This window comes from Panthera leo, chromosome B1 (assembly GCF_018350215.1).
Source record: "Panthera leo isolate Ple1 chromosome B1, P.leo_Ple1_pat1.1, whole genome shotgun sequence".
In the NCBI taxonomy this organism is placed as follows: Eukaryota; Metazoa; Chordata; class Mammalia; order Carnivora; family Felidae; genus Panthera; species Panthera leo.
Window position 1 is genome coordinate 54,296,368 of NC_056682.1, and position 24,431 is coordinate 54,320,798.

The window sequence follows — 24,431 nt, forward strand, 5'->3', positions numbered from 1 at the left end:
GAGGGAGGAAAGATTTGGGAGACATTTTGAAAGCAAACCACCTTGGGGAGCTACCAGCTGTTGGATGTAAGAGGAAAGAGGTAAAAATTACTCCAAATAGTCTGAAGAAGGTATTGCTGTTACAGATAGATGGACACAAACCAAGGACACGTTTGCTTGGGCTGGGGGTAAAGTGGTGATTAGAGGAAGAGAATGAATTCCCTTTTGCTCGGATTTAAAGTACATAGAGGACAGTTATGTGAATTATTATTCAGCAGTTAGTTTGGAAATGCAATATAATGCAGAGCTCAGAGATAAAAGCTGAGCTAATATTTTGGGAGAGTCCTCAACATAAAAAATGTAGAAGAAGGGCGCTTGGGTGGCTCAGTCGGTTGAGCATCCGACTTCGGCTCAGGTCACCATCTCAGTGTCTGGTGAATTCAAGCCCCACGTCTGGCTCTGTGCTGGGCTCTGTGCTGGTAGCTCAGAGCCTGGAGCCTGTCTCAGATTCTGTGTCTCCCTCTCTCTGCCCCTCCCCCACTCATGCTCTGTCTGTCAAAAATAAATAAACATTAAAAAAATTTTTGATGTAGAAGAAATAGCAGCATAAATACACATATTGTCATGATCACTTACACAGTGCATGAAAAATTGTAGGATCTAAATAAATAGTTGTCAAAGGAACACGGAGATTGATAAGTATTCTCAAACCACATATCCAAAAACCTCTTAGTACTTTAATAAAATGCCTTGGATATAAAAAAAAAATTCATCCTGTTTCAATTTTAAAAATCTTTCACAGTACAATTTTAGAATTAAATAACTGCCTGTTCCGAAAATCTTCCTCTTACCTGTCCATGTCCTTGCTAGGACATGAGGTGTCCTATTTATCAACTATTCTTTGTAAATTGATAGACTGTAATTGGTCCTATAATTGGAATTATCAAAACTAAATTATCAAAACTAAAATTATCCTATACCAAATTAAATCTTGTACTGCTGATTAAGACCCATACAAATCCTCCCCTAGCCCCCACCTGAATATTTCTCAGAATCCCTAGAAACTCTGGTTCATTGTTTTCACACCTCACTGAGGTTAAGGGCTCCAAGGCATCTTCTAGGTTATGCCTTCTTGCCCTCATTTCTTCACCAGGATGCAGGTCGCTAATACACTTCTGTCTTCAGCAGTTCTCACAGTCTCGGAATAGGTGTCTTTGTAACAGACATGGGGGGAGGAATCCTCTCCCCAGAGTGCTTAGCCACAGTCTTTGAGGCCCTTCTTACTCCTCCACTGATTCTGCCTTTCTCCATCCGTGCCTTAGTTTCCCCCCAAGGCCTTCTCTGTGTGTGACTCGGCCAGACGTCTTAGTGCCACCGGCCTCACCAATTTCCCAAGCAGACCCACACTGGCCTCAGGACCACCCCAGTGCTCCTCAGCCTCTCCAGCCAGGCACCTGCCTCATAACTTGGGGGACTACAGAGTTTATTGTCTACACCAGGACACTTTGGAGAGTGCTAAAATGCTAAACCAGATGGTACTTCAAGACAACAGGCATAAACTAGGAAGTATGGTCACCCTACCCGTGACTATAATACAATGTGATAAATGCAATAATAAAAGTTTAAACACTTTTCAGTGGAAACACTGTGAATGTAATGCACCGAAGGGTCAAAATTTGTTTCCAATAAAGAACATCTCTAAATTATTTTCCACTTGGTATTCATGATAAAAACCACACCATGAAGCTGGGGCTATTTGTGCTATGCTGCACTGCAGAGCACTGGCTCTAGAAGGAAGTAATCTTGCAGCCTCTTGGAAATGTATTTTGTGACTTAGGATTCTTGCAGAGAAGCTCATTTTGTAGTTTGGTCACACCACAGGCAGCTGAGCCTCAGAAATCTCTGAGATTTCTGAGAAATCTCTGAGAAATCTCTGGGAAGATTGTGAAAATATTTAATTGACAAGAATGATAATAAAATCAAAATGATGGTTAACATTTGTCTTATGGCTCTATCACAATTAGAGGTAAGGGCTTTGTATTCTTTAACTCATTCAGCGTTAACTCATTTTTTTTTAATGTTTATTTATTTTATTTTGAGAGGGAGGAGGGGGGCAGAGAGAGAGGGAAAGGAAGAATCCTAAGCAGGCTCCATCCTCAGCAAGGAGCCTGAGGCCAGACTCCATCTCACAACTGTTGAGATCATAACCTGAGTCTAAATCGAGAGTCAGACGCTCAACCAACTGAGCCACGCAAGGCTCCCTGAACTCATTTCGCCTTTACAAGTACACTCCAAGAAGATCAACATGGTTTTAGAAAACACAGGCTGGGGAGTCCTAGGTACACTGGCTATAGTGATAGATACGTACATGCATATCTGTATCTATCTAAATATAACTGTCACCGATAAAGAATATCCCAAAAGCAAAGGGAGAAACAAATGCAAAGACTGTGAGGCGAAAACATTCGTGTACAATCAAATTAAGTTTCAGAAAACAAGGTACTGTTGTATTCACTTCTCTGTCTTAAGCACCTTAAAAAGTTACTGAAACTGGGTAGCTCAGTCGGTCAAGGGTTCAACTCTTGATTTTGGCTCAGGTCATGATCTCACAGTTCGTGAGTTTGAGCCCCGCGTGGGGCTCTGTGCTGATGATGCAGAGACTGCTTGGGATTCTCTCTCTTCTCCGCTCTTCCCCTGCTCATGCTCTCTGTCTCAAAATACATAAGTAAAGTTAATTTTTAAAAGTCATGGAAACATAAGAAAACATCAATAACTATTTTGCATGAATGGATGAATGAATGAATGAACAAATTCATAGAGGAAGATGGGTTTTGAGAAGAAGGCAGAGCTCATATCTTACATGGCCTGGTAAGTGTTGGTAAGGAATTTGGATCTTATTCAAGTGCCACGGACAGTTACAGAAGACTTAAAAAGAAGAGTGATGTGCGATTTATGTTTTTGAAACAATATTTTGATGGCTGTGTGAAAAACGGGTAACTAACTGGCTGAAGCAAGAATGAAGGAGGGAGGCTGGTTTTATCTGGCTTCTGAGGTTGTACAGATAAAAGCCAGGGAGGCTCAGAAAGGACAGTGGCAGGCGGGATATTAAGAACTGGGTGCTTCTAGGTTTTTGGCTTTCAAAACTGGGTAGATTGTGGTGCCATTTGACTGAGATGAGGAAAATTGGGAAGGAGTATGGTTAGAGAAGAAATCCAAAGGAGTTTATCCATTAAAAGAATACAAAAACCAGTTAAGAATCGGGGAACTGTTTATGATAAAATGTTAAGTAAAAAAACCAAATCACTATTCGTTATGTATACAGTAATTATGGCTCTGAAAACAATATGTTTGTGTATTGAAATAAATGAATAGAAATTGTGGTTGAATAAAAACTTGGATTTATTGAGAATTTGGGTTTTTTTTTAATTTTTTAATTTAAAATTTTACTCTGCTTGTTGTAATATTATAAAATACAAATACAATTCTGTAAAACAAAACAAAACAAAAAAACAAAACAGTAAGTCCATGAGAAAAGCTTAAAATGATTGCCATCCAGAACACAAATTCATTATAATAAATTCATTAAAGCATTTTGTAATGGAATTATTTTATTTTATTTTATTTTATTTTATTTTATTTTATTTATTTTATTTTTGAGAGAGAGAGGGTGCAAATGAGTGAGGGGCAGAGAGACAGGGAGAGAGAAGTGGGGCTCGCTACGGGCTCATGTTTTATTTATTTATTTATTTATTTTATTTTATTTTGTGGGGGAGAGTGCAAGTGGGGGAGGGGCAGAGAGAGGGCTACAGAGGATCCCAAGCAGGCTTCTCACTGACAAGCTGACAGCACCAAGCCGGATGTGGGGCTCAAACTCAGGAACCAGAAGATCATGACCTGAGCTGAGACACCCAGGTGCCCCACCGGGCTCATGTTTTACCCAAAGTGGGGCTCATGCTCACCCAAAATGGGACTGGAGCTCATGAACTGTGAAATCATGACCTGAGCCGAAGTCAAATGCTTAAGGACTAAGTCACGCATGCTCCCCTGTAGAATTATTTTAAAACCACTAGAAGCTCTATTCTCAGGTCTTAAGATCCAAAGCAGTAATAATGAGGGTTTGAGGGAGAAGAGAGGTAGAGAATAAAAAATAAATAAAATAAAATAAAATAAAATAAAATAAAATAAAATAAAAAAATAAAACTCAGGTTATTGATATAACATTCTACTGGTAAAGACCTCAAGAAAAGGAAATTCCATGAACTCCCATGGCAATCCATTCCATTACTTATAACTTTAATTTTCTTAAAATTCTTCCACCTTCTTGTAACATAAGGTCTCCAAATCTCCCTATGCTGAACTGTGAGTTAAGCTGTCAGTATGGATAACAGCCAGCTGTCATCTTCAGTTTAGAAGCACTTTATATACACAAACCCTTTTCAATTGTTCCTTCTTTTGTTCATACAATCTTTTTACAATGAAAATTACATTAGGAATAGATTTTTCACTAGTAATCCCATACTATACCTTGTTATGACTACATTTTTTTAAATGTTTATTTATTTTTGAGAAAGAGAGAGACAGCGCATGAGTGGGGGAGGGGCAGAGAGAGAGGGAGACAGAATCCGAAGCAGGCTCCAGGCTCTGAGCTGTCAGCACAGAGCCGGACGCGGGGCTCGAACTCGCGGACCATGAGATCATGACCTGAGCCCAAGTCATTTAACCCACTTAGCCACCCAGGCACCGCCCCCCTTGTCTTAACTACATTAAGCGCTACAAATAAACTTTATCCAAATGATTTCTGCATGAAATAATCATTGTTTTCAATCAATAAAGTTATTACAATTCAACTATATCATAGAGCCCCCATGTCAAGCTAGCAGATACAAATTGATGCCAGTTGTGTATTGAAAACGCTAAGCTTCACATAAATGTTTTCACTTTGCATCACACCATAGTTACCCTAGAATTCAGATTACTCTAAAACAATCACACCTACCAGAAAACTCATTCATATTTCCAATTTCTGTATAAAATACATAATTTTTTGCTTATTTACAACTGTTACCAAACCTCCTGGGTATGATTCATGCATTTCAAATGTAATGAACATTACCATGGCCAAAGGGAAAATGTAAGGAGAAAACTTTTAGTTGTGCATATTAACATGTTAATGTTCTACTAATTATATCCTTAGGAAAAGAACACACAGACTTGTGTGTTGGAGAGAACATCTTCACATAACGAAATACTTATCTTTAACATCTCACTTTCATATTTAAAGAATACTCAGCTGGAAACAAAGATCCTGACTTATTATATAGTAGATAAGCACAAGAAAGTCTTCAACTCTATTTTCAAACAAGTCTACAAGTATTGCTACATGTTATATAAACCATTTTTCTAATAAGAAAATTATTTTTATCTCTTTAGGAGATCTAAAGCTGACAAAGATCTAATTTCATTTGGGAATAATGTCTTAATTCTATCCCAAAGAAGAGATCTGATTAAATGAAATAATTTTAAATCTTCACTATTAAGTGTGAGGTCTCATTTAAGGGGTCTCTGAAAACAAAATAAATGCATGATTGCATGTATGTACATATTAGCATATATGTTTGATTACTCATCAACATGGATGTTATTCCAATATGTTAATGTTTTGGACAATAACTCCCCAAATTTGCAATCATAGTATGATACCTAAGTTTACCTATGTAAATTTGAAAAAACCGACCCAAGGCTTTGTGGGACCCTATGCAAAACCAGATGTTCAGATCCTTAGGCAGATTTCTATAAACCACAAACCTAGGAGTACAGAGAAATATGGGAAGGGAAATAGCAAAATTTCTTTAGATAAGCTAGGGGATCTTGTAGACAGACTTCTATGGAATGCAGCTGGCTGTATTCTTTCCTTGAAATGATGAGCCCCTAGTAAGGAATGCTTTGTAAACTGAACACACAATGTTTTTTGACAATTAGCTACTATTTGTAATGCTGAAAAAGAGACGTTTCAAGCAAAATATGGTGGAAATTTTCATAGAAATACTCTATCCTTTGCACCAAAGTTTGCTCCTCCTTGTGGTCAGTTTTGCACATTTTGCCACCTAGTGGACAACGTGAAAACTACAGGATTCCTCCCCACTCCCACCTTCCTCCAGCCCCCCCCCCCCGCCCCCCGCTCCCGCCCCCACCCCCAGCTATCGATTTCCATACTCACCAGAAAGAACTGCCCAACTACCTAGGGCAATGATTTTGTTTGTTTTGTTCATTGGTGCTCCTAGAACAGTGCCTGGTACTCAGTAGATGATCAAAAAATAATCGGAGGTAACTCCATTTAAAGACTATTCTTACGGAGAATGTAATTTAAAATATAGTTACAGTATGATATTGGCGACATGAGTTTCCTAACTAAATTGGAAGTTCCAAATTATTTCAAAAGTAAATGGTGGATTCTATATTGTCAGGTTAGAGATGTATCTACTCTTCCACCCCAACTGCTCCAAATAAAACTAAATCTACCCTGGAAAATGCCCTTTTGTCTTTGTCTTAAAACCACGACTGGTTTTCTTCTTGCTTTGGGCTGTGATACTCACTATTCCCTTTTTCTGTTGCCCCAAATTATGAAGCCCTTTCAGCTCTCTTTTTAAAAAAAGTATATATGCATATATATGAATATGTATATGTATATATATATATATATATATATATGTATATATATATGTATGTGTGTATATGCTTTTTTTTTTCAGAATAGCATTCCATGTTTCTACTCCACTGGGTCTAAGTGTTTGTGATTCTTAAACATATTTCTCCTTGTGTAAAGATTGGTGCTTTTAAAAAATACAGTAATGATCATAATTTTTAAATAGAATATTCCTCTAATGTCTTTTTGATTTTGAGACTTTTTTTTGGAGATGTTTTAAAAAGCAAAGCATATGCCTATGTTTCAGCATCTTAAAATTTGAGCCAGAAAAAAATCATTAGGTAATCTACCTCAAATTTCTTTCTCCAGAGGATTATATTCCATTCTAAAATCAGCAAAATATATATACATATAACATATAGCAGTATGCTAGTAGTTCATTAAAAGAACTTAATCATTTTGTTTTCAAATCAAGCTGATCTTTGACAATAGTCTAACACAATAATGTATTGTTGAGATACAAATCATTTTTTAGCTGAAATTCTATATTCCTTACATAAAATTCATTTATGTTGCATAGAATTGAAACTCTCTCCAGGGTTCATAGTTTTAAACAACATGCACACAAATCCAAATAAATATTAAGTCCAAAGCAATGACTTCATTTTGACCCAGTCAATAGGAAATACAACCTTACGTATATAACTTGCCAATACATTTAGAATGACATCTTTGAAGAAGCCTACTTTTTTTTTTTTAGAATGCTGAAGCTATGTTATGAATTAAAATATGCAAGATTCAAAGACTTTGAAAATGGAAGTTGTAATGCAATTGCTTTCTAAGGTATTTTTGCCCTTCTAGGGGGACAAAAGGGGGTTTAAGTAACATTTTATATGGACAATTATTTCTTACCTCTCTGTGTAACTGAGTGTAACTAACATTCACATGCACATGTAAAATAACATACACAAGAAAAACAAGTTTAGAATACCATTTTAATTATTTTTTAGTGTATGTGGAATTACTTGCCTTTCTCAGCTATATCCCCAGGTCAAGGTCTGTAGCATTTATTTGAACCAGCAATCTATCTTTTATTTTCATACAGGTCCCAGGAGGCAATAGTCATACATTGTTACTCCAGCCTTCACAAAAGCAAAACAGTACAGAGCCCTGTCCTGTAATAGACAACATGGGACACACACACAATTTCAGTTCCTGTTACGTTGACAAGACTCCTTCAGGTAAAAAATGAAAACATTCTTTTATCATTATAAGGTTAGTGACCATTTTAATAGAATAAAAGGATTATTTCTGCTACATTGAGGATAGAAAGTTTAGGGTGTGAATATGTAGTAAAGATGTCTTTTCCTTTTATGCTTGTGCTCATAAGCTCTCTTAGAGCTTATTTAGTTGAAATAAAGCTATCTCCATAATTTCGATGTTTATGAATAAAGCTAATGAGGACACAGATCATATAGAGAGCCTGTCCAAATAATTCAATGTACATTTTTTGAAACATCGAAAGGAGGTAGGTAGGTGATTTTCACAGGCCGAGAGGTTTTACCTTTGAACATCAACAATATAGCATCACTTATATTTGCTTTACCATGGTGACGAAAGAGAAATTCTACATTTAGTTTACTCACCTTGCAGTAATGATATGTAACATTTTTTAAATAAATAAGAGTTTCAAAATTAATTTTCATGCCTAATATGCACAGTTTATGTGGGGAAAGACCATGAAGGTCACCCAAATATTCACACTTGTAAATTATGGAAGAGAGACAGAAGAGAAAGTCCAAGAAATATAATCTCTAAAGTTTTCAAAGTGCTTTCAAATAATTAATTACTTTAGATTTTATATTTTGATAACATTTTCTGCTTAAACAAACCATCCCTCTTTTGAGAGGGAGCCTTTTAAAAGATAAAAATAAATCAACATAGGTGATTACAATATTTGTTTAACTAAACAACAATGCTTCCATTCTGCTACAAAATAAATACAGCACAAGTAAACTGTATTTCATAAAAGTGTAAAATGTATAAGTGGGTGTTTCATATGGTCAGATATAAAATTTATTTAAGTTATGTTTTACAAAGAAGATTATACAGCATTTTCATATTGATTTTTAATGATTTCTTGCAAATATTCATGTATTGCTTGTCAACCCATGTCTAGGAATTAAGAAGAAAAGATTATTTAACCCAAAGAGTTAGTTGTTCTTTCTTGGCTTAAATGGGATAAATTCTGATTTCATCGAGGGGAATGTATTATGATAATTTCTAAAATATAACCTGTTTTATGTATGTGCCAGCAGTTAAAACATTTCATTTTAAAATAACTGTGTATGCACTTCACACACTGTACCTTAGCCAATTTGACAAGAAGTGATATTAAAAAATAAATAAATAAATGAAATAACTGTGTATTTTTAAAAGTCAAATATACTATCTGCTGCCATAGTGTTATAATTTGATAGGGAAGCAATACTTTTTTCTGCAAAGTTTTACAACAAAACGTCATCAATGTAGGAAATCTGTGCAAAAGACTAAAATACATTTTATTAAATTGGAAATGTAATTTTTTCATTATAGCTATGCATATAACTCATAAAAATTAGGTGGACAATTTCTATATGGTTATCTTAAATGTTACGTGTGTCTTTCTAAAAACTTTTAGTTCCTTCCTCTTTTCGCTTTAAGGGTGCTCTGGCATGTGTCTAGCACAAAGCATCCCCGACCTTTTTCTGAATCTCAAGTGTACCACGGGAGATTCCAAACGGAATTAAAAGATCACTCAAAGTCTTTGACACAATTGGAGTAATATTTATGAATAGGAGAGGGTTGTCTCCTTTCAGGCTTTGTTGAGCAGAACCACTGATAGATTTTAGCATCTTAACAGACTGCCACCAGAACTAGGCATGTCGCGTGGCCTTAGGAGATTCTGAGTGTGTTGCGAGGGGAGGGCGAGGGGATTCGTAGTCTTGGGCAACTACCTCCCCGGGCCACTGGCTACACGTACAGGTGTGGGGGGGGGGGGCAAGGAGGGAGGGGGAATGGGCAGGAACGGTGTGATAAAAACAAGAGGCAAGTAGAGAACAAGGCTAAATGCCTCCAAGATTCCGGGATTTTACCAACAAGGAACACTTAAGGCATCCTTTATATAAGGTCTTCCTACTGCAGGGCCTGATGCCCAGACACAGGCCGCTTTTCAACGGGGCGGGGGGGGGGGGGGGTCGAAATGGTGTTCCGGGCCCTAACAATAAAAGGAACGCGAGACACATGTTGCGTCCCATGCCGTTTCAAGACCATGTCCGCGTAGCTTTCTGGCACCAAGTAGATCACAAAGTGGGAAGAAATAGAAACTGCAAAGGGGGTGGTACCCTCCCCCCAACTCTGCCTCAAGGGAAAATCCAAAACACTGGTGCCCGACTTCAGTTTAATTCTTTGCAATCTTTCTAAGTTTTGTGTTTTGTTTGGAGACAGTTTAAAAATAAATGTTTGAACTGCTGGTCTAGGAAACAAACGGGAACGAACCTGAAAAGGTCAAGTCAGGTTTCACGGTCCTGGTCAGTTTTCTCCCTGGCCTGTTACCCGAGGACTGCCTGGAGGAGGCGTTTACTCGGACGCCGCCTGCTCGGGTGAGGTACCCTGCTGAGAACCGTGAAAGACGAGAGAGGCGCTCTGGGATCTGATTGCTTAAAAAAAAAAAAAAAAAAAAAAAAAAAAAAAAAAAAGTGTATTTGTAACCGGATGGAACCAGTCTCGCTCCTTCGTGGAGAGCGCAGTTTGGCCACTTGCCTGGCGCTGGGGCTACGGCAGCAGTCGCTGGTGGGTTGTGGAGAAGTTCACGTCTTAAAATAAATGATCAGGGATAATTCTTTCCCAAGGCAGAAGGCCCGTCCCCCACCCCCGCTAGCAAGGCGATTCACATTGAACTCTAGGGCGCTTTGTTCCCACCGACCGGGTGCGGGTCTCGGATTTGCACGCGCCCTGGCTTCTCCACCGCAGCCCCCCGACCCCCACCCGGGCTCTGCTGGCGCGCGGCCCCCAGGACCCCCGCCAGCCTCAGCTTAGAGTTCCCGGAGGCCCGCGGGCCAGACAGGTCAAAGAACGCATATACTTTTCAATTAACCGAGGGGTTTGAAATTGAATCCAAGCTAGCAGGAAAAGCTGCCGTCTCGCTGTGGAGCTGCAGAGCGTCGGGTGCGGAGGTTGCGGCAAGGTGTGCAGGTATCCGTCCCCTGGGCTGAGCAGTCCTGCGTTAACTCTGCCGCAGCTCCCAAACACAGCCTAACCGTCCAGGTTTACGGCCGACTTGTGTCACCAGCGCATAAATTACTGTCAGCCCGGACGGAGGGTGCAGAGCGATCCCGCACGCCCTGGACACGCCGGCCGGAGGCAGGTTAACTGCCGGGGGGCTCCGCGCGAAATTTCCGGACCCGGAGTATTTGCCCCAAAGAAATCTTTTCAGCCGTGTCACCTTGACCCCAAATACGTGCTTTGTACAGACACGCAAAAGGCGCCGGGGCTTCGAGAAGGCTCTAGCAACAGATCGCGTCTGCTCCAGACGGCCTGATTATCGTCCAAAAATCAGAGAATGCAAGAGCACATCACCAGATCTCATTCTGTGCGTGGGAAACCCTGAGCCCATCAACATTAAAGTGACATTCTCAAGGTCACATCAGGCAGTGGTAACACTGCTGCCTGATTTCTTGATTCCCCCTTTCCCCGCCTGACCCCCTCCACCCTCCTGCCTCTCAAATTTATTCCTTTAGAGATGACAGGATCTAAGGCTGCCTGTAAAGAACGAGTCACCATTTGCTGTCATTGCAAATTATCAGGATAATTTTCAGTGTGATATCTCCACTTATCCTCCCAGGAATGAACTTCAGATCTTTTTTCGTGCTACCTCACAATTCAGACAAGAGGAATCTCAGGCAATCTCAGATAAGCGGGGTGCTAGACACCCAGTTCGCCTCCTGGCCTCTTGGGCCTCTGGGCGAGGGATTACCAGCACCCATCTTTGTGAGGGAAAGCCTTCCTGCAAAGCGGGAGTACTAGGAGAGATGAGGGTCAAAGAGGGTGGGCGCGGGCTTGGAGAAATGCTGTAGTGAGCAAGTGGGCAGGCAATCAACTTTCACCTTCTTGTAGCTATTAGAAAAGGGACTGGTTTTCGTCCAGCAAACTGTACCCTCAGGCGTTCAGGGCTTGACGTTATCGTGATTATTGCTCACTATTCACATTAATTATTTTAGGAAAATACACACACACACACACACACCCTCTACGCTTTGACTAAAGGGGAACACGAGCCATTTCAGATTCTTTGTCCAGTTTCCTTTTTGTTGTTGTTTATTTTTTAAAAATCTGGGTTAGATTGTTGGTAGCCCCCAAAGCATTGATTTCTTACGAGGCCACAAGGTAGTGGTCTCTCCCTTGTTCTCATTCAAATTCTCTTTCTCTGTCTCTGTCTCTGTCTCTCTCCCAGTCCAAGTAGAAAAGTAGAAAAGAGAGAAACCTCAGCCTTCAACTGTCAACTGTTTTCCAAACACCAGATTAATGTTCCCCAGGACTCGGTAGTAACGTGACCTTTCTGTTTTCAGATGTGTTTTTCAACATGTAATCGTTTGTTTGTTATGTCTCTCAGCATGGAATAAGAAAAGCTGGGGGAAGGGTGCCTGTTGCCAGAGGGGGGAAAAATGGATTTGGAGCCTGTTTTTGTTCTCTGCTCAACACAGGAAAGCTCCAAGGGTTTTTATTTTTATTTTCCAGAAGATAATCCCCAGGAAAAAAAAAATCCACAATACTGAAACTGAAAAGAAATCTGAGCATTTGATGAGCAACAATTTAAAAGCAACATATTCCCAAATAAAAAATCTAATAAATGGCCTTTTTTTAATGAGGGGGGACTTCTGAGATGTGGGTTAACACACCCCCACCCATTTTTTTTATTTAGATAGTTACATAAGAAGTATTTTTAAAAATTATTTCAAGCTTTTTGCTTATGATTTATGTCCCTTTTTGGATTGCTATAGTTCAATAATTTTTTTTAATCTGAGAAATAGGAAATCTTTGAGATGTGTGTCTATATGTCACTATCTTCTAAAACTTACTCCTAAAGTTTTCAAAGCAATATGTTTACCAACAACTTGATTTCGAAGCCATAGGTTCTGAATGAAATTGACAACAACATACTTGAATTCGTTATTTGGCAGCCAGTGTAACGATTGGATCACCGGTTCCTAACATATTAAAATATTAAGCAATGAGAGTTTAAGGCTTGTTATAAGATGTACCTGAAGAAAGTTAACAACGACAACAACCAGACTTCACATTTTAAAACAGTATTTAATCGAGACGGACTCCTATTAGAAAAGGTTTTATCCCAAATGAGAATTTAAAAAGCATATCACCCATCCTCAAAAGTGAATTCCTGCTAGAGAGCGGCCAGTTTTAAGCTTGTTTTCCCTCCATAAAAGATTATTAGGCTGCTTTCATGGTTGGTGATTAAGCATTTCACCAAGAACCTAAGACTAAATGGCTGTCCCCACTTAATCAATAGCTTTTATTGCTGGCATCAACTTCACTAACGACCCACTGTTGTTCCCCTACTCCTTATTTCTTCCTGCCTCTCACCACCCGTTGCCAACGCACCCCAAGTTCCCCCTCCACGCCCTTAAACTTGGAGAACTCGCGGTTCCCAGTCTAGGAAAGTATTTCCCGACAAATGGCTTTATTGCTGACTTTCACCCTCTTCCTTCTCTCTCCTTCCCTAACGGATGCTCTATCACCGGGCACCACTGCTGAACCCTCACTGCCCACACGGAGGCTTCGCCGCCGCACGACTTTATAGGCCCTTCCGCGGTTTTATGATTGGTTGCTGCGGTTGGAATGTTTATAGATAATAAACAACTAATCCATTTCTGGCCTAATGAATTGCCCCACCCGCGTACCACTTTAACACCCGTAACTAGCTCCAGGATCGATCCGAGCAAATGAGTTGCGGGACCGAAACCACCCGACCTCTCTGGCGATCAGCATCCAAGCGGAATAACCCAAGGTCAGCAGACGCGTTCACCCATTTTCCAATTCCTCTCCCTCGAAAACCCCCCCATCAACTCGGGCCCTGCTTCGCCCGCTCCTCTCCCCACAGGTGCCAGGGACGGACCCCAATGAGGGGATGCTTCTGTGGGCTCTTAAAAACAAAACAAAAAAAAAAAAAAAAAAAAAAGCGACCCCGCAGTCGGGGAGCCTGGGACGCGCTGCGACCTCAGCGCACCCGCAAGGACCCGGCGTCCGTCCTGGGGACGCACCAAAGCTGGCGTCCGCAGCAGCTCAGTGTGGCCAGATCAGCCGCTCCGGTGTCAGGCAGCACACAACCTAGGGACGGTGTGAACCGTGCTGGTCCCGAAAGCGGTTCGCCCGCGCGCGGGGAGGAAGGCGCGCGTTTGCAAGAGCGCTCACCCCTGCTCCCCGACGGCTGAAAGGGGAGGCGGACAGGTAGTGTGGGAAGTTCCCAATCCAGTTAACACTTTGGAATCTAGTCCGAAATAAAGAAAATGTACGTTCAGACTCCCCAGAGACCTGGAAAACTTGGAGGATCTGCCAAAAAGCATTCCAAGAGCAGAGGAAACCAACGTCTGGCTGAGATTCTTTTATACACATTATGGCAGCTGCGCATGGCCCCCGTCAGTAGCCAGGGCAGGGGGTGTGATGACTGTGACGGGGGCCGTGCAGGGGGCCGCCGGCACCAATCGCCGGCATCTCCTACGGTGTTGCGGTGGGAGAGGCAGCTGTCTGGTCTGGTCTGGTCTGTGAGCGACCCAGACAACGGGGACGTTCGCCACGGGCCATTCCCTTTCCTTTCCGTAAGCACCCAGCGGAGGGGAGCCGGGTGAGAGTCTCCAGAGGAAGGGCCAAGAGCAACAATCCTCTCGCGAGAGCCCTTTCCAAAGCCCATGCGTCAGCTGCATTTTGAATGAATAGATTTCTTTTAGGTAGACGGCAGTTTGAAAGCTCTGCAGCGTGGCGTTTATGAACTTAAATTTCACAAAGCGAATGTTTACGGCGCCTTCCCTCGGCGCCCCCAGTTCGCAGGATCTCTTCTAAGAACCCAAGGAAGGATCCTTAGAAGCGCTCCCTGCCCTGCGCACCCCAGGTGTGACTTCGCTCCTCTTTATGAATAAAAGAGTAGGTGAAGGTGTTGTCGAGGCCGAATTTATTTTCCTGGGCGGCCTGGTCTTCTTGCTTTCACTGGTCATGATTTGCAAATCCGTCTGTTCCTTGGGGGGGGGGGGGGGGGGGCTGCCGCGTGCGTGCGTGTTTGTAGGCGGGGAGGACTTCCATTGTTCTATCATTCAGTCGACAACTAGCTCCTGAATGCCCACGGGTCCGGGCATTGGGGACGCAGCAGTTCACAAAGAACAAAAACCTTTCCTGGAGCTTTCACTCTAGCAGGGAGGGTTAGGTGTGCATTAGAACTCACTTTGGGCTGTACACTGAGAGAATGTGCTTTTAAATAAAAGCATAGGGCACAGTCCCGGCCACCTGGTTGGAACCTCTCTTGTTGTCACCTAAGGTTTCTTGATTACGTGTAGTTTAAATCACACTGCCTCCCTTTCCCCAGTCCTTCTACAATGCGCCGGAGGCACTAAATAGCAGACAGGACCCTCCATTTCTTTCCCCTCACAGGGCCCATTTCCACATGTGTGGTATTGGGGAGAAGGGCACTCTGTCCACTGTAGACTAACGTTGGTCATTATTCAAGCCATGAGGTCAACAATTCAATATTTTCAGTGTCCCCGAAGGAATCTTGGCCCCGTGAATCTTCAGTGACATGAGGCCAGCTTCAAAACAAAAAGCAGGCCATGTTCCCTGGTGACAGAGGGGATTTTCTGTTTTCATCAGCATCCCTGTTTGGACCGTCCATCTACCTGGGATCTCACTCTCCTCCACCCCTCAGGGGACATAAGTGTTGCCTAGGGAAGAATTAGCAGCTTCTCACGGTCAGCCAGAGCTGGCCAGGTTTCTGCAGACAGTGGCTGATTCTGCTGGAAGGTCTTTCAGTCCCTCTCTCTTTCTCAGCTGCAAGCCTCCCCTTCCGTGGGAAGGAACGTTGCCCTTTTAACACCAGGACAAGGAAGGTTTCAGGATCCAGGGGTTTGGCCGGGCCTCCTTGCCAGTTTGTACTCTGGCTTGCATGCAAGGATACTCATTTAATTGCCCCTGATGCAAAGAAGATTTAAAAAGATCTGCAAAGAGAAACTCGAATAATAATAATAATAATTTTTTTTTAAAAAAGGCAAAAAGTGCACCGCGACCTGTTTGATTATTTTCTCTGACATTGTTGTTTGATTTGAACCCGCCTCATCAGGAATAAAAATAAATAAGAACACAAAACGTTGACTGGTTCTCCAGCACTGAACCACTGCGTGGTTGTTATAGAGAAAAGAAAATAAAGCCCGGTTAGTTAATGAAAGGAAGAAGTAATTTGCTTAAATAGATCTTGAGAACAAGAAACAGAACGCGCAGAAAAAGCCTGCCGCCACCGGCAACCACTGAACCACCGTACCTTCGCAGACTCGCGGGGACTGGGAAGCGGGGAGTGGGTGAGTCATCGAGGATTCCCCCGGGTTCGCACAGCCTTAAAAGCCTGGATGGAGGCGCATATCAAACAGCGGGGAGCTGGGCTTCACTTTATTTGATCATCAAAGGAATGGATAAATCAGCAAGGCGTTGATGTCCGCATTCCAGGTAGCTGAGACCTTTGGAAAGGTGTTTGCACTTCGCTGTGGCTTTTTCTGAAAGTGACCGACAGCAGCCTGCAAAAGAAAGGCTCTTACCTGCTGGCAGGCACAGCTGTTGCTTGTGCCTGGACCGGTAGAAATGGTGGGAGCGCGAACACTCGCACGGGCCTGGCACCGCCAGCCCAGGGGGCGCGCCGGCGGTGTCCTTTCCCACAGAGGTGGTGGCTGAAGACTGCTGGGGTCAGCAGGGCTATTCCTTCTTCAGCCTCAGAGAGCATCCCGGGTGACTCTCCGATGGGTCCTGGGTCCGCGAGAGTGTTCAGGCGTCACAGCCTGCAGAAAAGGGAAATGCCCCCTGAAAGTACCTTTTCAGCTGCCAAGGGATTAGGTTGCAATATTGCTGTGTGCATCTACAAATTTCATACACAAATGGGGGGACAACTGGTAAGAAAATCTTCTGTAGAGCTCTTATTTCATTTCATTAATATTCTCTGCCACCTCCCCGTTACCTCCCACGCTCACCTGAAGTTGACATTTACTGAAACTTTACACAGTCTTTATAGTATCCAGTCTTGTTGTCTTCTTCCTTCCTAAAGTTAGGCTGCCTGCAAACTTGGCTTTGGAGTTAGCCAAGGATCACTGTCAATGCCGAAGCACAAAATTACTGTGTGTACAGAGGTATGCTTTAAGGGAATCTTCTGCTAGGGCAGGCCTGGAGATGTGGGATACTAATTTGCACATAGTGAGTCATAGATATAGCTCAAGTTTACTTATCACTTGAATGTAATGTAAAAACTAGACCTAGCAGGCTTTTTTCTTCTCCCTTCATGTTACAAGTTGTGGAAATTAAGTAAATATTCTGCCTCTACCTTGCTGCAGGGAGAATATCATTAGAGAATTTATGGCATCACATTTTACCTTTGTACCCTAGAAGAGCCTTTAGCAACATCTTTCAGTGCAAAAATAGGGGCATAAAATGTCAGTGTGTATTTAAAAAAAAAATGGTGCATAGATTTAAGAACTTCCTTACCTGAATTTGGGGAAGAATGGATGTGTTTTATGAAAGAAACAGAACTCAGGGTGAATATATGTTAGGTATTATTTTTGGTATTGGTGACAACAGAAGGCTTTTCGAGTAAAATTCAGTTAAAACAAAAATATTTATCATTGACATGATCAGAAGAATACAGTATTCATATCAGAAAAGAAAATTTCTGGTGATCTGGAGGTAGGAGCTCTGCTGACCCAGGGGAGGTTCAGATAAGGGCTGTCCCCCACTCTTCACTAGACATCAGCCCCCCCCCCCCCCCTTGACTCACAAATCTCAACTTTTCAGAGCCTGGGTTTCCTATCTCTGTCCTGTTACTCAGGATCCCATTCCTTTTCTTGTTATCCTCTCCACTTGCCAGCCACCGGGTAACTTACAGTTCCCTGAAGGGGTAACTTAGGAAACATTTCTCTATCCCCCTCCCCCACCAAAACTTATCAGGTTTTCTCTAGGCATCATTAGGTCCCAAGGGTTGATAGACAAACTTATTCATACGAAGTGCTAATGGATGGCTTAATGTGTTCTCCTGTCCAATCTATTATAGTTCCTCTAAAGCTGATGTTTCCAATGCCTTCGAAAAAGGGGGAACCAGAAGTGGAAATTCTAGATGGCTTTGTCACAAGGAGAGATATTTTGGGGGAGGTTGCTAATAAAGGGCCTTTCAACTACAATAATGTCTTATCTGTCTATTGGTTCCACTGGCCAGGAGCCACGTTTAGTAGTGAGCGAGTTGTTGTCCTCCATATGAACAAGTGAAACCCCTTCTCCAAAAGGACTTTTACTTGGACGTCTAATATGTGAAATAAATTTAAAAAGAAATGCCTTGGGCGATAGGATGGTGGTGGACTTATTACCTGAAAATGAAGCTAGTAGCAGCCCAGCATCCTTGTCTCTTTCACTTCTTGGGAGTACAGCTTGAAAATCATTCTTTTGCATGAGGCCAATATGGAAGATGTGGACATCACTGTCGACGTCAGAAACAACCAGTTGGAGGTAGGGAGAAATTGTGTAAGAAGCATTATCAGTGGCCATGAATGGAAATAATCCCACGTATGTACATAATATGTATAGAATTAATAGGTCCCGCATTCATACACAGATTCATAACTATGTTCATCAACAATGATTGCTGGAAAAGGGTTCACTTTTACGTCTTCCTCGAACCAAGGGTCTGGTAATGTCACCATCTGTGTTGAGGAATGTACACTAGAAAATCAAGGTCTGGGAAGAGAGCCACGGGAATGAAATTCTGTGAGAGTCGTGGAGATATTTTTCTCTGTTATCCCCATTCGCAACAGGTCAGACCGTACTGATAACAGCTGCAGAAACAATTGGGGACCTTATTCATAAAATCAAAGGCACAATGCCAGATGGCGACCAACCAAAGGAATTGGGGATGGAGAGGATTACAAAATGCTGGTGAAACAGGGAACAAGTCCTCTGGGGAATAAACATCCCTGTGTTTTTGCTACAACATAGAAATCAAATATTTTTGCGTGGAAAAGTGCAACCCATACAGTATAAATTGAAAACAACAAGTGTTTGTTAATTAGAAAGTTTATTCATGGAGAAAAACAATTTTCTTAGTGGAGAGTTTGACGGGCTGTTCAGGCTGCTCTGTCATTTTTCTTGTCTCTCTTCATAATCTCTATGTAATCCAGAAACAGCCAGTAAAAAAAGAGAATCTCTGCTTCTTTAATTACTTCCTGTAAATTTGACAAGTACCACCTCAGTCTCATTGGCTAATCTACATAGAAATAGACCACTCTTTCAAAGACAACATAATTATTTGGGTACACCTACTTCCCCAGCTATATATCATGCCTATCAAAGCTAAGTGCTTCCAACCTGCCTTAACAGTATCTTAACATCTCACTTGAGCAGTAGCCTTACCCGTTAAATTTTACTTAATTCCTTAGCTGGTAAATGTTCAAGCCACTGATGATAATGTAGACCCACGGTCGGAAATAAAACCCAAAACGAAATCTATCAAAATAGAGGATAAAAAATAAAATCGGTCTTTGTGATGAATCAGAATTATTGAATCTTACTTAATCCCACTCAGTCTTGAATATTTTGTAACTTACTACGTTATACTTTATACTTTACAGCTTTATACTTATGAGACTCTTCTTGGTGAAAGGCCCATAGGAATAAAAGTAAGCTTATAACAATTTTATATGTGTGTGTTTAGTTGGGAAGGAAATATACCATTAAGAAAAATAACCAAAACCAGAAGTATATTACAATTCTGGTGATTTAATGAGTTACTAAAGTTCTTAATCCTGAAATACTAGTATTTTCCATAGAGTTCTGAGAAGAAAAAAATCAAATATTTTAAAGTGTTAGTGCTGATAGATAAAATAATTTAGATTAACTCTTTAAAACTAGAGTTTTACTTGTTATAAAGTTTATTTATTTATTTTGAGACACAGAGAGTATGAGCAGGGGAGGCGCAGAGAGAGAGGGCGAGAGAGAGACAATCCCAAGCAGGCTCCCTGCAGTTGACATGGGGCTTGAACCCACCAACCAGGAGATTATGACCTGAGCCGAATCAAGAGTCGGACGCTTAACCGACTGAGCCACCCAGGAGTGGCTAGAATTTTAGTTATTGGTTCAAGATCCTATTTCCTAAGAAAAATTAGACCTTTATAATTAATATTGAAACTGTGAGCATTATTTTCAATGCAAGGCTAGTTAGAAATATCCCAACTGAAGGGATATGTGTGCCATGTACATTAAAGTTCTGTTTTGTATACTGCGAACTCAGGGAAATAGATGGCACCTATGACACCAGTTTGATCCACCCAATGTGATAGTTAAGACTCTTTACTGGATTTTGAAGGATTCTAGCTTATCTCCTTTGGCTCTCTATTGACCCTGTAAAGCCTTTGATGACAAACATGTACTTGATTATGTACTGCGTTTAGGTTAGTATTGCAAGGCATAGTGCTGGGTTATGGATTCCAGCGCTTGACCCCTGAGTATTACTTTATAGCTTTATGTAAAAAAAATATTTGGTTTTTTTTTTTTTTGTTTCACAGTTTGGTATATACATTGAAAATAATAAGAAGAAGCTGGGGGGTATCAGGAAGCAATAACAAGGTGGGTGGGCTCTCATGTCATGTCTAATATGTGCTACGTGAAGTGGAGACGAACACAGTTACGAAACGAAAGTTTCACAAACATGCCTTCAGTGAATTTGGAATGCTGCAGAAATGGGAGATTTCTAAAAGGAAACAGAATCGTCCATTACAAATCCGTGATTCTGTTAATCTTTGTATCAGCAGATGTATCAGAACCAAAGGAAATATGGTAATATGTGCTCGTATCTGGAACACATTAAACTATTGCAGTAAAACAATGCACATCTGCATATGTGATTAGTCATGCTTTAATTTTCCTTTAGTGGCTGTGGATGGGGAGGAAGTGTTTGAAAAAAACCTACCGCTTACTTTTTTATCCTTCTTAATTGAGGAGGAAGGTGGTGGAGAGTCAGTCTTACCATTGAATAGTCTATCCCAAACTTGAAAGAAAGAATGGCACAATCAATCAAGGAATATTTGTGTGACAGATATTTCTATAAGGAAGCGAAGGCACACAGTCTCCATAAGTGGGAAGATAATATGTAAGTACTCAAAATGTTAAATAACTATAAAGGAGATAAATAGATACATATTTGCTTGGTACAAAATGCTGAACATATCAAAAGTCAGTAAATTTTGGGGCTCCTGGGTGGCGCAGTCGGTTAAGCGTCCGACTTCAGCCGGGTCACGATCTCGCGGTCTGTGAGTTCGAGCCCCGCGTCGGGCTCTGGGCTGATGGCTCGGAGCCTGGAGCCTGTTTCAGATTCTGTGTCTCCCTCTCTCTCTGCCCCTCCCCCGTTCATGCTCTGTCTCTCTCTGTCCCAAAAATAAATAAAAAACGTTGAAAAAAAAAGTCAGTAAATTTTATTTGCTTCTAATAAAATATCTCTAGAAGGATACACAAGAAGCTGATAATGTTGGTTGCTTCCAAGAGGAACTTAACTGGCTGAAGGATGGGGTTGGAAGAGAGACACTTCTCTTTATATACACTTTTGCACCCCTTGCATTTTGAATACCAAGAATGTATTACGAAACTGTATCAAAACTAACCAAATAAAATAAATACGTTCTGAAATAATGTTCAGATGGACACCATATACTTGGAATTCTTTGTTGGGTCTTAATGAAGCAATAGCATTCGGACTTAATATTAAAAGATAGATATTTGAATGGGCTGAAATGAGGGGGTAGCATTCCAGGCAGGGCAATTATGCAAAGGTCCTAGGAAGGTAAATATAAGACCCTTGTGGTCTCAGTAAGTAGATCAGGCAGACTATAAATAATTTGGGAGGTATGGCAAGAGATTAAGGTGCAGATTATGAAGGGCTTTGAATGCCAGGATAAGGCATTAATAATACAAACAGCAAGAAGCTTTTTTAGTGTGAGTTGAGATGGGAAATATTGGAGCCAATGTAACATTCCAGGCAAGGAAGTTGGGGTGTAGGTGTTGGGGTCAGTCTGTAAAGCTCAGAGCAAAGAGATGGAGACAAAGTCACGGCGACTGGAGCCTGAGGAGAGAGGGAGGCTGAATGCTGGAGGCTCCCCAGAGAAAGTGTCCTCATCAGTATCTGATTCTTAAGGATCAAAAAAAAAAAAAAAAAATGAGAGTTGAGAAAATGTTATTGTATTTATTGATTTGTAAGTGGTTATTGAGAAAGTATAGACCATGTATTTTTTGAGTGTACATTTTCATGAGAATGGAGGGGTGGGAGTAGTGGTAAAAGTGGTAAGAAAACAAAGGAAGCACTCATTAAAATGAAATAATCCAATACAAGCAGTATTTTTTGAATGTTTACTATGTGCCAGAAAATGTATTAGGCATTGAAGGCACAGCCTGAAACAAGATGACCTACTTTATGGAGTTTAGGGATCTCTCGTGAATATAGACATGAAACAGGTAATTAAGGTGAGTGGCTTATGTGTCACAGAAGGAGAAGACTGGGTGTTCGGGAAGTTTACAGCAATGAAAAGAAGGATAGAAACAGACAAAATAGCTGGAAGAAGGTGGCAGGGATATATGAAGTGTTGTTTTTTTTTTTTTTTTCTCGCAACTGGATCCATCTGTCTTTGAAGGTATATTGGAAAGGGTCTGCGGCAGAGGCAAGAGCAGACCATTGATGATGCAAAGTCCTTGGGAGATGGGATTAAGCGCAGGTAGAGAAGAGGTAGAGAAGTTTATCTGTGGAAAATAAGGACTTTTCCCCCCCAGTAGGAAGGAAGAAAAGAAAACTACAGTGTAGACATAATGCTGCTTAGAGGTTGGGAGAAAGAAAACCAGCAGTCTTCAATTCTGGGTACTTCACCCTTCAAGTATAGTTGGGGCCTTAGGAAAATGACGAACTGGTTTCCAAGGTTGTAGACTGCACTGTTAACCCCACGTCAACTCGAGGCAGTGGTATGGCGAATGGGTGACGTGCTCCCATAGAGCCTGGGGTGGTGAAACGGTTTGATATACCTCAAGACAAATCTCTTACCACTAACTGAAAATCCTCACAAAATATGCTCTAAATGGAAGCTTTGGAAAGCAGTAGGATTGTATAAAAGGCATTTTATTTCTTTTTCATTCTATGTGAAAATAAGTTATATAATTTACTCATGTAGGTAAACCTCTCACACGGTAAGCAGTCCTGGTATAGTAAAACAGAATATACTTTTTATTTTCTTACTTTTTTAAAAAACAATTCTTTTTTTAAATTTTTATTTATTTTTGAGACAGAGAGAGACAGAGCATGAACGGGGGAGGGGCAGAGAGAGAGGGAGACACAGAATCTGAAACAGGCTCCAGGCTCTGAGTTGTCAGCACAGAACCCCGCAGGGGGCTCGAACTCACTGACCGTGAGATCATGACTTGAGCCGAAGTCGGACGCTTAACCGACTGAGCCACCGAGGAGCCCCAAAAGAATAAATTTTAAAAAGTATGGGTTGACCTGAGGCATCTGGGTGGCTCAGTCCATCAAGCCTCTGACTTCAGCTCAGGTCATGATCTCGAGGTTGGTGAGTTCGAGCCGCACATCCGGCCTCCTCTTGTCAGCCTGTCAGTGCAGAGCCCCTTTGGATCCTCTGTCCCCCTCTCTCTACCCCTCCCTACTTGCATTCTCCCAAAAATAAACAAATATTTTCTTAAAATTTTAAAAAAAGGATGGACTGAGTCAATACAGAGATGTTCAGCTAGCTTGGGAATCTCCCTAAACGTGTGTTATCAGAGTACGGGGGCAACGGACCTCTCAATGAAAGGATGTGCTTAAGAGTGCGTTAGGTGGCTTTTGCCTGAGGTGTCTTGGAAGGATAAGAACTCGGGAGACGGAGTACTTTGGGAGCCTGAGTCAGGGGGCTGAGTCCACAGGTTTCTATTCCCAGCCCCAGTTTCAGATAAAAGCAACTGTGAAATGGGAAAAAAAAAAAAAAAAAAAAACCCTTCGTGACTGGTGTTCCCCAGGGATAGACAAGACCGAAGTATCTGGAAGGTCCGCACTAGTGTGTGCTGTGGGGCAGCCCTGGAAGGAAAAGGACAGACCAGCGGCCAGGTGACTGGCCATCTGCTGCCCGTGGGTCCCTCCCTCACATCTGCTCTCCTGACCAGGGGACCCCTTCTTCCTCTTTACTTCAGCCAAAGAAGAAAGCCCTCCTCTCAACAGGCCAGGAAAGATGAAGGATAGGGATCCAAAGCTGTGTAGATGATAATCAGGATTTATACTAGTACATTTAACACATTTAATAGTTTGGGGAGTGTAATCCAGATTTGAGTATCCAGAAAAAGGATAACTTCTGGCTAGAGATTGGACGGTATAAATCAAGTGTTTCCCTGGAAATACAGTGTTGATGGGGCCACTGTAGTTCATGCATAGAAATTTTAATGAGAAAAAGCTACATATTATGTTGTCATACACTCCCTGGAAAATCTTTCTTTGCCATTTAGTTGTGAATGC